This window comes from Oncorhynchus clarkii, chromosome 20, assembly GCF_045791955.1.
Source record: "Oncorhynchus clarkii lewisi isolate Uvic-CL-2024 chromosome 20, UVic_Ocla_1.0, whole genome shotgun sequence".
NCBI classification, from domain to species: Eukaryota; Metazoa; Chordata; class Actinopteri; order Salmoniformes; family Salmonidae; genus Oncorhynchus; species Oncorhynchus clarkii.
Genome location: NC_092166.1, coordinates 41,634,899 through 41,649,285, shown reverse-complemented (window position 1 = coordinate 41,649,285; position 14,387 = coordinate 41,634,899).

Sequence of the window (14,387 nt, the reverse complement as noted above, 5' to 3'; positions counted from 1 at the left end):
AATAACCTGGTAGGCCTACCCTGTAGCAAACAAACAAAGTATTTGCTTAGGCTATAGGCCTATCTGTTTAACTTTTCTCTTTTATGCTGAAGTGGGCTCCAAAAAGCATGTGCATCAATTGTTGCCGGACTCAGGCGGTTACTGATATTCACCACAAATTGGCCACGGACTGAGAAGGCTCTCTTGACCTCCATAGAGGTAGCCTGGATCTTGGCGAGAGATGATGCATGTTTTTTAACCTGTTTTTTTGTTGCTTAAATCAGGCAGAATTCCCTTAGATAGGATTTTTAACAGGTTGGTTTTGTAGTAGGCCTCATTGGCATTAGTTTGAATAAAGATTTGCCACACAGACAACCTTTTTTAGTTAATAAAAGCAGTTAGGCCAAACAGTAGCTCAAAAGCTGGAGCCAATTTTGTTACCTATTAACTGCAATTCAAGGTTGTGTATAGTTTCAGCATAAACAATGCGTGAGCTTTGAATTTATGGAGACTTTGTGTAAGTATATATGGTAGGCTACAAGAGCATTGATTATTGCTAATAAAGATAGCAGCTCAGAAATGGCCATATAATGACAGATTTAGACATTGCATATAATTTAACAGTTCCATTTCACGTCATGCTGTTAATACAGTAGAAATAGTGTCTTATAATTTGCCGGTTTGTCACACTGACAGAGTATTTGAAAGGTATTCAGACGCCTTCACTTTCTCCACATTTTGTTACGTTATACACAACACCCCATAATGACAAAGCAAAAACGGGTTTTTAGACACTTTAGCACATTTATGAAAAATGAAAAAACTAAATCCCTTATTTACATAAGTATTCAGACTCTTTGCTATGAGACTCGAAATTGAGTTCAGGTGCATCCTGTTTCCATGGATCATCCTTGAAATGTTTCTAGAACTTGATTGGAGTCCGTCCACCTGTTGTAAATTCAATTGATTGGACATGATTTGGAAAGGCACACACCTGTCTATATAAGATCCCACAGTTGACAGGGAATGTCAGAGCAAAAACTAAGCCATGAAGTCGAAGGAATTGTTCGTAGAGCCCCGAGACAGGATTGTGTTGAGGCACAGATCTGGGGAAGAGTACCAAAACATTTCTGCAGTATTGAAGGTTCCCAAGAACACAGTGGCCTCCATCATTCTTAAATGGAAGAAGTTTGGAACCAACAAGACCCTTCCTAGAGCTGGTAGCCCGGCCAAACTGAGCAATTGGGGAGAGAAGGGCTTTGGTCAGGGAGGTGACCAAGAACCCGATGGTCACTCTGACAGAGCTCCAGAGTTCCTCTGTTGAGATGGGAGAACCTTCCAGAAGTGCAACCATCTCTGCAACACTCCAATCAGACCTTTATGGTAGAGTGGCCAGACAGAAGCCACTTGTCAGTAAAAGGCACATCACAGCCCGCTTGGAGTTTGCCAAAAGGCACCTAAAGATGAGAAACAAGATTCTCTAATCTGATGAAACCAAGATTGAACTTTTTGGCCTGAATGCCAAGCATCACGCCTGGAGGAAACCTGGCACCATCCCCACAGAGAGGCATGGTGGTGGAAGAATGCTGTGGGGATGTTTTTCAACGGCAGGGACTGGGAGACAAGTCAGTATCGAGGGAAAGATGAACGAAGCAAAGTACAGAGAGATCCTTGATGAAAACCTGCACTGGAGCACTCAGGAACTTGGACTGTTGCAAAGATTCACCTTCGACCCTAAGCACATGTCCTTGAGTGGCCCAGCCAGAGCCTGGACTGGATCCTGATCAAACATTTCTGGAGAGACCTGAACATACCTCTGGAGAGACCTGAAAATACCTATGAAGCGACGCATCCCATCCAACCTGACAGAGCTTGAGAGGATTGGCAGAGACGAATGGGAGAAACTCCCCAAATACAGGTGTGCCAAGCTTGTAGTGTCATACCCAAGAAGACTCGATGCTGTATTCCCTGCCAAAGGTGCTTCAACAAAGTACTGAGTAAAGAGTCTGAATACATACTTATGTAAATCAATGTATTTTTATTTTGTATTTTTTATAAATGAGCAAAAATGTATATAAACCTGTTTTTGGCTTTGTCGTTATGGGGTATTGTGTGTAGATTGATGAGAGAAAAAACGATTTAATACATTTTAGAATAAGGCTGTAACGTAACAAGATGTGGAAAAAGTCAAGGGGTCTGAACACTTTCCAAATGCACTGTATGTATCCAGGGAAAAGGGAGTGAGTTTAGGTGGGAAATCACGGTAAATCTTGTTAACCTGGTTCCTGTCATTAAACCTTAATAGGCATTGATAGTGAAGGAAAAGAAGGAGAGTAGAGATAGTGGTAAAATATAGTTTGGGCCAACCCCCCCCCCAAAATACAACTCAACCAGGTGTAAGAATAGTAGAATACGCCAGGTGTAAGAATAGTAGAATACGCCAGGTGTAAGAATAATAGAATACGCCAGGTGTAAGAATAATAGAATACGCCAGGTGTAAGAATAGTAGAATACGCCAGGTGTAAGAATAGTAGAATACGCCAGGTGTAAGAATAGTAGAATATGCCAGATGTAAGAATAGTAGAATATGCCAGATGTAAGAATAGTAGAATACGCCAGATGTAAGAATAGTAGAATACGCCAGGTGTAAGAATAGTAGAATACGCCAGGTGTAAGAATAATAGAATACGCCAGGTGTAAGAATAATAGAATACGCCAGGTGTAAGAATAATAGAATACGCCAGGTGTAAGAATAGTAGAATACGCCAGGTGTAAGAATAGTAGAATACGCCAGGTGTAAGAATAGTAGAATACGACAGGTATAAGAATAGTAGAATACGCCAGGTGTAAGAATAGTAGAATACGCCAGGTGTAAGAATAGTAGAATACGCCAGGTGTAAGAATAATAGAATACGCCAGGTGTAAGAATAATAGAATACGGCAGGTGTAAGAATAGTGGAATACGCCAGGTGTAAGAATAGTAGAATACGCCAGGTGTAAGAATAGTAGAATACGCCAGGTGTAAGAATAGTAGAATACGCCAGGTGTAAGAATAGTAGAATACGCCAGGTATAAGAATAGTAGAATACGCCAGGTGTAAGAATAGTAGAATACGCCAGGTGTAAGAATAGTAGAATACGCCAGGTGTAAGAATAATAGAATACGCCAGATGTAAGAATAGTAGAATACGCCAGATGTAAGAATAGTAGAATACGCCAGGTGTAAGAATAGTAGAATACGCCAGGTGTAAGAATAATAGAATACGCCAGGTGTAAGAATAGTAGAATACGCCAGGTGTAAGAATAATATAATACGGCAGGTGTAAGAATAATAGAATACACCAGGTGTAAGAATAATAGAATACGCCAGGTGTAAGAATAATAGAATACGGCAGGTGTAAGAATAGTAGAATACGCCAGGTGTAAGAATAGTAGAATACGCCAGGTGTAAGAATAGTAGAATACATTCAGGTGTAAGAATAGTAGAATACGCCAGGTGTAAGAATAGTAGAATACGCCAGGTGTAAGAATAGTAGAATACTCCAGGTGTAAGAATAGTAGAATACGCCAGGTGTAAGAATAGTAGAATACGCCAGGTGTAAGAATAGTAGAATACGCCAGGTGTAAGAATAGTAGAATACGCCAGGTGTAAGAATAATAGAATACGCCAGGTGTAAGAATAGTAGAATACGCCAGGTGTAAGAATAGTAGAATACGCCAGGTGTAAGAATAGTAGAATACGCCAGGTGTAAGAATAGTAGAATACGCCAGATGTAAGAATAGTAGAATACGCCAGGTGTAAGAATAGTAGAATACGCCAGGTGTAAGAATAATAGAATACGCCAGGTGTAAGAATAATAGAATACGCCAGGTGTAAGAATAATAGAATACGCCAGGTGTAAGAATAATAGAATACGCCAGGTGTAAGAATAGTAGAATACGCCAGGTGTAAGAATAGTAGAATACGCCAGGTGTAAGAATAGTAGAATACGCCAGGTGTAAGAATAATAGAATACGCCAGATGTAAGAATAGTAGAATACGGCAGTTGTAAGAATAGTAGAATACGCCAGGTGTAAGAATAATAGAATACGCCAGGTGTAAGAATAGTAGAATACGCCAGGTGTAAGAATAGTAGAGTACGCCAGGTGTAAGAATAATAGAATACGCCAGGTGTAAGAATAGTAGAATACGCCAGGTGTAAGAATAATAGAATACGCCAGGTGTAAGAATAGTAGAATACGCCAGGTGTAAGAATAGTAGAATACGCCAGGTGTAAGAATAATAGAATACGCCAGATGTAATAATAGTAGAATACGCCAGGTGTAAGAATAATAGAATACGCCAGGTGTAAGAATAGTAGAATACGCCAGGTGTAAGAATAGTAGAATACGCCAGGTGTAAGAATAGTAGAATACGCCAGGTGTAAGAATAGTAGAATACGCCAGGTGTAAGAATAGTAGAATACGCCAGGTGTAAGAATAGTAGAATATGCCAGGTGTGAGAATAGTAGAATACGCCAGGTGTAAGAATAATAGAATACGCCAGGTGTAAGAATAGTAGAATACGCCAGGTGTAAGAATAGTAGAATACGCCAGGTGTAAGAATAGTAGAATACGCCAGGTGTAAGAATAATAGAATACGCCAGGTGTAAGAATAGTAGAATACGCCAGGTGTAAGAATAATAGAATACGCCAGGTGTAAGACTAATAGAATACGCCAGGTGCAATTTCAAAATGTTGTCTTATTATGGCAGTCACTGATAGTTACTCATTTAGCCATGTCAGCTAAGAATTTTCAGTTTAGTGGGTAGTCTACCCAGCTATCTAAAATTGTTGTCAATACCGACTGGGCATGCAGGGCACGTGCCCAGGTGCCCTGCGCTCCAAATCAAATCAAATGTTATTTGTCACATGATTTGTAAAGAACATGTGTAGACTAACTTACTGGCTCTTTCCAAAAATGAAGAGAGAAACATAGAAAAATAATAGAAAGATAATAACATGAGGAATAAATACACAATGAGTAACGATAACTTGGCTAGTACTGAATTGATGTGCAGGGGTATGAGGTAGTTGAGGTAGATATGTCTATATGGGTAGTGGTAAAATGACTAGGCAACAGGATAGCAGGAGCAGCAGCGTACAGCGACTTCAGAAAGTATTCACACCCCTTGACTTTTTCCACATTTTGCTGTGTTACAGCCTGAATTTCAAATGAATTACTGTATGATTACTGTGATTGTATATCACTGGCCTACACACAACACCCCATAATGTCAAAATGGAATTATATTTTTAGAAATGTTTACAAATGAACACAAATTTATTTCTCGAGTCAATATGTATTCAATCCCGTTGTTATGGCAAGCCTAAATGTGCAGGAGTAACATGATTTTTGAATGACTACCTCATCTCTGTAGCCCACACATACAATTATCTGTAAGGTCCCTCAGTCGAGCAGGTTTTCTAATGCCTCACAAAGAATGGCACCTATTGGTAGATGGGTAAAAAGTAAAACAAAACAGACATTGAATAGCCCTTTGAACATGGTGAAGTTAATAATTACACTTTGGATGGTGCATCAATACACCCAGTCACTACAAAGATACAGACATCCTTCCTAACTCAGTTGTCGGAGAGGAAGGAAACCGCTCAGGGGTTTCACCAAGAGACCAATGGTGACTTTAAAATAGTTACAGAGTTTAATGGCTGTGATAGGAGAAAACTGAGGATGGATCAACAACATTGTAGTTACTCCACAATACTAACCTAAATTATAGAGTAAAAAGAAGGAAGCCTGTACAGAATACAAATATTCCAAAACCTACACCATGTTTGCAACAAGGCATTAAAGTAAACTGATAAAACCGATCAAATAAAATGTTATTTGATTTTATTTAAACATTTGGCAAAGAAGTTAACTTTATGTCCTGAATACAAAGTGGTATGTTTGGAGCAAATCCAACACAACACATCACTGAGTACCACTCTTCATATTTTTAAGCATGGTGGTGGCTGCATCATGTAATGGGTATGCTTGTCATAGGCAAGGACTACGGAATGGGGCTAAGCACAGGCAAAATCCTAAAGGAAAACCTGGTTCAGTCTGCATTCCAACAGACACCGGGAGACAAATTCACCTTTCAGCAGGATAATGACCTAAAACACAAGGCCAAACACACACTGGAGTTGCTTACCAAGATGACATTGAATGTTCCTGAGTGGCCTAGTTACATGTTTGGACTTAAATCTGCTTAAAAAATGTATGGCAAAACTTGAAAATGGCTGTCCAGCAATGATCACTAACCAACTTGACAGAGCTTGAAGAGTAAAAAAAAAAAAAAAGTGCAAATATTGTGCAATCCAGGTGTGCAAAGCTCTTTGAGACTTACCCAGAAACACTCACAACTGAAATCACTGCCAAAGGTGATTCTTACATGTATTGACTCAGTGGTGTGAAAAACTTACGTAAATGAGATATTTCTGTATTTCATTTGGCAAAAAAGTAATAATAATCTTTTCACGTTGTCATTATGGAATATTGTGTGTAGATGGGTGAGAGAAAAACATCAACATAATCAATTCTGACATCAGGCTGTAACACAACAAAATGTTGAATAAGTCAAGGGGTATGAATACTTTCCAAAAAGTGCTGCTAGAGTCTCCCGCCTGTCCAGCGCTGCCAGAGTCTCCCGCCTGTCCAGCGCTGCCAGAGTCTACCGCCTGTCCAGCACTGCCAGACTCTCCCGCCTGTCCGGAGCTGCCAGAGTCTCCCGCCTGTCCGGAGCTGCCAGAGTCTCCCGCCTGTCCGGAGCTGCCAGAGTCTCCCGCCTGTCCGGAGCTGCCAGAGTCTCCCGCCAGCCAGGAGCTGCCAGAGTCTCCTGTCAGCCAGGAGCTGCCCTTCAGTCCCGAGCTGCCCCTCAGTCCAGTGGGGCCCTTTAGTAGGGTTGCCAGTCCAAGGTCGGTGGCGAGGGTCGCCGTTCCTAGGAGGCCACAGAAGCGGACTAAGACTATGGTGGAGTGGGGTCCACGTCCAGCGCCAGAGCCGCCACCGCGGACAGAGTCTCCCGCCTGTCCAGCGCTGCTAGAGTCTCCCGCCTGTCCAGCGCTGCCAGAGTCTCCCGCCAGCCAGGACCTGCCAGAGTCTCCCGCCAGCCAGGACCTGCCAGAGTCGCCCGCCAGCCAGGAGCTGCCAGAGCCGCCCGCCAGCCAGGAGCTGCCCTTTAGTCCCGAGCTGCCCCTCAGTCCCGAGCTGCCCCTCAGTCTAGTGGGGCCCTTTAGTAGGGTTGCCAGTCCAAGGTCGGTGGCGAGGGTCGCCGTTCCTAGGAGGCCACAGAAGCGGACTAAGACTATGGTGGAGTGGGGTCCACGTCCAGCGCCAGAGCCGCCACCGCGGACAGATGCCCACCCAGACCCTCCCCTACAGGTTCAGGTTTTGCGGCCAAAGTCCGCACCTTGGGGGGTGGGGAGTACTGTCACGCCCTGACCTTGGTTTGCTTTCTATGTTTATAGGTTTTGTTTGGTCAGGGTGTGATCTAAGTGGGCATTCTGAGTGGGCATTCTATGTTGTATGTCTAGTTTCTGTGTTTGACCTGATATGGTTCTCAATCAGAGGCAGGTGTTAGTCGTTGTCTCTGATTGGGAACCATATTTAGGTAGCCTGTTTTGTCATTGTGGGTTGTAAGTGATTGTCTATGTTAGTTGCTTGTGTCAGCACATTTCGTATATAGCTTCACGGTCGTTGTTCATTTATTTATTTTGTTCAGTTTACTTCGTGTTTTCGTCATCCATTAAAATGATGCATTCACACCACGCTGCGCTTTGGTCCGCTTCTTACGACGATCGTGACAGGTATTCCTTCAACAAACTTGATTTTTATTTTCTTCAGCAATTCATCAAATTTTACCACTATTGGATGGGCCTGCGATTAAGGCCGAAAATGGTAGTTGCAACCGGGGGTCAAAACCTTCTACAGCAGTCATTATATCTTAAGCTTTAAGACACACTGGGGCTTGTAGCACAAGTCAGTAGCCAAAGGGCAATGTGGTCCCGTCAGGCAAAAGCAGTCTCTTGTCATAGACTACCCTGAATCTTTTAGTAAGTGGGGCATTCCTTAGATGGAAGCCCTTTTAATCCCTAACAATTTTTTTGTAGGAGCTCACAATCTCCACGTCACTATTCCGGTCGTTGATGAACCCCTCGACCAAGCGTATGATTGATTTCAAGTTTACACACGGGGCATTTTCATAGTTTTGAGTCACGCCTTTGGCTTTCAACACCACTTGATTGTCTTTAGTCCTAAAAGCATAGCTTTTGGGACCACAGGAGGACCATTCTGTGATATGGTCACCATCTTTGAGTTCACTCGTTACACCACCCAGATAGTTGCTAAATTTGGGGTTCCAATCACCATGTTTGCTTACATAGACCACAGAGTCTGTGTAGTGGTAAAGAATCTGCCTCTGAAGCTGCTCCATGAGGGTGTACAGTTCAAGTCGGCCATAGGCCATGGTAAATGCTGCAAGAAACACATTTACATTACCCGGGGGTAGAACCCACTTCTTGTTACGCCTCCATTGCACCAGGGCAATGTCTTGACTCAAGAATGAAAAATGTGAAATTTCGTATTGGTCCAAAAAAACATTCTTCGGGGTCTTTAATGATCGAAGTTGTTAGCATATTGCATCTCTGCGAAAGCTTACCCCAAAGCGAGTTCAAGTACAATTTTGACACATTCATTTTGGTTTTGAGGCATCCACAAGTATATCCACATCATTGTCACAGTATGATTCCATCTCTTTATGGAAATCAAAGGTGCCATGTCTTACTGTCTCGTACCACGTAATGAGTCTCTCATGCTCTTTGGGAGACATTTGATCACACCCGTACATTTCGGGGCTGTGATAAGATCCAATATAATGTAGATTCTCCTCAGTTGTGAAGAAGTGGGGAAACCAGCCTTTCACAGGGTTTTCAAAACCCAAGGCCTCTGGCATTTGAGCCAATCTCATGGGTAAGAAGCTTAAACTGTCAATGTAACTCTGTTGAAGGCAAAACAAAACAAAACACAAGATTTTACTACCTTGAGCTATGACACTGGTTGCAACGCCTTGCTGTATCAACGGGTTCAGAAGAAGGTATGAGTCATAGGCTCTAGAATTGTGCGCTATAAACGTGAAGTTTCTGTGCTGGGGTTTTCTAAAGTGTTTTAGAAAGATCAGTGCACAATTGGGTCCCTCTGTTGACCACTTTTCACCCTTGAAAGTCATGGTAGATACAAAAATAGGCAAATTAACCCCTGATTGCTGATTTGTCTCAAAATCATAGAACACGTATTTCTCTGAATGTTCATCTTCAGCCAAGGGCTGAATATAACATTTGTGTGGCACTTCTTGAACCACTTCAGCATCTCTGCTTTTCAAAGGCCCTTTACAGATTGGACAATGTATGAGTCCACACACATGCGGTTTAGGGCTGTCTATTTTAAGATTGTTGCAATGGCATTTTGGACATTTCTTGTTAATGTCAAAACTGCTTACAGATTTACAGGCCTTGGGGTGCCTTGTTTCAATTTTGTTTTTCGTAACAGTAGGCCGAACGACATGTGCGGTGGCAATCCACACAGGGTGTCAAGTTTAAGGGCTGCATTGGACAATTTTCATCCAGACATACTGAACAGTTATAACGGCACGAGTGCTCCCCCTTTCGGGTGTAGCCGGTATGGCAGGATGGACACACATATGTTGCGCCTAAAAACGCAGTGATGTTAGTAACGGCGTAGTAATGTTCGTTTTGCACATAAAAGTACAGAATCTGGGGATGAGGTTGGGGGTTGTTTTGGAATTTCAAGAGAGTTGCATTAGCTCTACTGTGGTACAAAACCACAATCTTGATATTCAGAAAGTTTTAAAATTTGACTATGTCAGAGAAAGCCACAGCATCCTGTATACCTAGACCCACGGCCGTTTGGAGCTCTCTAGCCTTGTGTAACGCCGCTAGATCTGTACACCCAGGGTTGAGTAAATGTGCTAGACCTATTGCAAAGCATAGCTTGTTACCAGGATTGTGAACGTTTATGAGGTAGGCCCTTTTATTGCTTATGAATATGAATATCTGAACCGTAGAATCCTCAGGTTGGAATATGTAAGACATATGTCCTTCACTCGTACCCAAAACGCCTTTAAAATATTCAGGGGCCTCACTCAAAACTTACTCGATGCTTTTGTCATTGGGTTCACGAGACGCATAGCACCCCGAGAATTGGCCAAGGAGGCATAATTTTCTGTTTAATGTTCTGGGATTTATTTTAAAAATCTTGTTAAGTGTTCTGGGGCCACTAGTCTTGTTCTGGGCTTTATTTATAATGCGTCTGCCACCCCCAATACCCCCGGACATTCCTGTTTCATAGACACAGCCCTAAGGTCAATAAAACAGGGGGTGGGGGGGCCATACTCTTTGAAATGTTCAAACACATCCCCCCCAGTTCAAAGAGGTCCCTAGACATCAATCATCATGACAACTTCAAAGTAATAGGTGCAATATATGCATAAATTAACACACCCTCTAATGCCCGAGAACAGGAACAGGATGCCCATATATGGGCACAACTACGTGATAACTTCCCACCAGGATGGCCTGACCGGATGCCCAAATATGGGCATGCACACGTCATCCGGACATAGGGTCATAAATCAAACGTTTGACGTGTGCCGTCTACTTTATTCTCTGTTCCAACCTATGCAGCACTGTGTAAAGTTTCAGATGAATGTCACAGAGGGTAGAGTCAAAATCAAGGCCACAGTGAGAATTGAACTCAAGACCCCTGGTTTGCAATACCAGTGCTCTAACCAATGCATTTTCAGTTACAGCTGTTTGAGAAAGCATTAAAGATTGAGCAAAATTGGCAAAAATGGGGAGATTTGATTAACCATTGTCAAGTCCTAGGTGATGGAGATCAGATACACCCCCTTTCCCAGAAACACATACCCACACTGGTCCTCCATTGTGAACATTTTGCCAAGCGTCTCTTTGCAGTCAGACCTTTGATTATTTTGTGCCACCAGGGCCCCCTCTCTGATTGTCCGAAGGTGACCGCTCCCCATGGGTTACTGCAGCTAGTTACTGACACTACCTGGGTGGGGGCACCCCACCGGAATCCCCACCAGCTAGATACAAGGTCGTCAAGGTTCTCATTAGCAGCTTTGAGAATTGTCTTGTATTTTATGCTCTCCCCTCAGGGACTTTGGCTTTGTAAAACCAACCCTGACAGGCAGGCTCAGAATCTTGAGAGGGCTGTGCTGCTCTAGTAGGTCTCTGTCCACATTCCTCTGTCAGTTTTGGCTGCATACAGGAAACTAACAGTAAGCCCATAAAACAGATACACCCTTAGCAAAACAATCTGGTGCGATAAAGTCTTCAATAGACCGATATAACGGATCCAAGAGATCCAAGATCCAAATCTGATTATTTCATGAGATGATGATCAATTGTGCAAATACTCTGAATGTAGACCAGGGGTCCCCAACTATATTCTGCCGCGGGCCATTTTTCTCTGGTAGGGGGGCTGGAATATAATTCTAAATTTGTGCACTGCAAATTGACTGCAAAAAACACAATAATTTATTACATTGGGATATCATTACATATGTGTCTTTATTTAAGCGTAGGAATACTTGGGAACAGATTTCCTGAATTAAAATTAAGTTGAGGTCATTTCCTGGTGATTGTACAGTCTTTTTGTCTGAAAAATGAAAAAACAAACAACAAACAACAAAACATTTGTAAATCACTTAATAAATCATTTAAAGATGAAATCTGTGATGTTAAGCACAACAAATTCGTAACAGATAGAACATTTAAATAAATAATTGTACAATGTTTTGCAGGATGTATCATACGAAATGATGACAGTACACAAATGGATGACGTCGAACACAAAAAACAGGGACCACTTTTGGCTCGTGAGCACCACTTTCAAAATATTGGCGGAAATTATACAAAAGATTGAGATTTAATAATAAATCACAAAAATTGTATTGTTTGGAGACTTTTGCTTGCATCCCAAATGGCACCATATTCTCTACATAGTGCACTACATAGTACATAGTGCACTACTGGCTTTGGTCTAAAGTCGTGCACTGGATAGGGAATGGGGTGCAATTTCAGACTTAACTTTTGTATCCACACTTTCAGGTATGAAGACTGAGCTAAACTGCAGAAGCCTAATAGCTTGACTGGAATGCTCCAGGTGAGGTATCGCACTACCTGGTTGTGTATCCTTACATCAACCTAAATCCTTGCATATCAACCAACGGCTGAGAAGATGTAAGAAGAAGAATAGACATCTGGCTCATTCTACTGGCCAAACGGTAAACTGTGAGTTGCATCGCAGCTCATTAGTTACACTGTCACACACTAGTACTTCTGAGTCGTGTTCATTTGGAACCAAATGGAAGAAACGGACTGAAACAGGGAGAGGCTATCTGAATTTCTCCAATAATAAACACTGTTTCTGTTGCAAAACTTTTTGCTACAGTGAGCACTAATGAAATCAACTCTGGTGAGTTTCATTGTGCATCCTCACAGTGGCAGACCCAGTCCTGAATATCCAGAGTGAGAAAGGAATGTACAGTATGAACAGAATTATAATATCATTTTTTATAAAAGGTGATGATTTAAAGGTCCATTGTGATGACTTTGTTTTTTCTACCATTGAATCATGCATTATAATGAAGATTGTTATGATCATAGTATTCATTTTTGGGATTGAAATATGGAAAGGAAATGTAGAGCTAAATTGTGTTTATGCAGAGGAAAGAGCGTTATTGGCTTGTTAAACCAGCCTGATCTCACAAGCTTACATTATTTTTCACTGCACGTATCAAGTGAAGTGAAACGATCGTGCGCGCAGTGGTCAGTCTGGTTTCACGAAGTTTGAACCTGAAGAAGAACTGAGCTACAAGCATAAAAAAAGCCTGTTTCCGAACAAAAACCGAAAGGATCAGAGGACAGTGTGCATCCCAAATGGCACCCTTTTCCCTATAAAGTGCACTACTTTTGAACCCTCTGGTCAACAGTAGTGCACTATGTAGGGAATAGGATGCCATTTGGGATGAAGACAGATTGTGCAAAGGAAGTGAATGCTAATGCAGATGACAGAATAGGAAACTGTATCAAAAGGCTGTAAAGAATGCCAACAGATGAATAAAGCGGAGGTAACACTCTACACTTCGGTGTGTGTGTGTGTGTGTGTGTGTGTGTGTGTGTGTGTGTGTGTGTGTGTGTGTGTGTGTGCGCAAGGCTGTTTCTAGCTTTTTGGGGGCCCTAAGTGAGTTTTGGTTACACCCCCCACCTCACAGGCAAAACATTTTTGCCCCCCCCTGCAATTCTCCCAAAAAATATCTATAGGGCAGAGAGAACATTTTGCAGTTTTAAAACACATTTCCTGCAATTGTACACATTTTTCCATGCGGTCGAAAGAAGAATGTGACATTTTAAAGCTGATTTTCTGCAGTACACGTTTTGCCATGGGAGGAGAGAAAATATTGCAGCTTTAAAGCAAATGTCCTGTAATTTTACAAATTTTCCCATGACTTATGCCAAGTTCATATGACATCAGTGAGAGTGACTAACAAAATCCATTAGGGCCCCCTAGAGGTCAGGGCCCCAAGGCACGTGCCTTGAGTGCCCAGTCAGTAGTTCAGCTATGATTACTACAAGGTTAAGATAGCTGGCTGGATGAACTTACCTAGCAATCTATAAAATGTTAGCTAATTCAGTAACTGTCAGTGACTGACATAACAAGTGGAAAACTGCTGATGCATTGCTAAATTTAATTTCAAAATTGCACGTTGTGCATTTTACTTTCCTAACTAACAGTGAGTTGAGACACTGACCGACTTCCTGGTTGGGGGCCCCCTAACGGCCGCTTACGTCACTTATGTCTAGAAACGGCACTGTGTGTGTGTGTGTGTGTGTGTGTGTGTGTGTGTGTGTGTGTGTGTGAAGCGGAGGTAACATTACCGGTAGCAATGAGCCAAGAGCACTGACCCCGCCAAGTACAATACCCCCTAATTTCTCCTCCTCTCTTTTTCTACTCTGTCCTTCCTCTTCCTCTGTCTATCCGTTAACCCCTCTCTGAACCTGTTCTTACAGTGAGGAAGTGATTTGGTTTAATATAAAAAATATTCAGCATACCAAAAACTATAATGGTAAGATTCTAGAGCAACTTCAAAACTGCCAAAGGTCAAGTGACTGAGCCAGAAAATAAATGCTTTCAAGAGAGGCTTCTTAATTGTGCAGTTCGAACTCTGAATGACCACCATCATCCAATACGGGGGGGAAAAATGTATATAAAATATTTTGGAGGGATGCATTTTGACATATAATGCAACATGTATTTGAAATGCA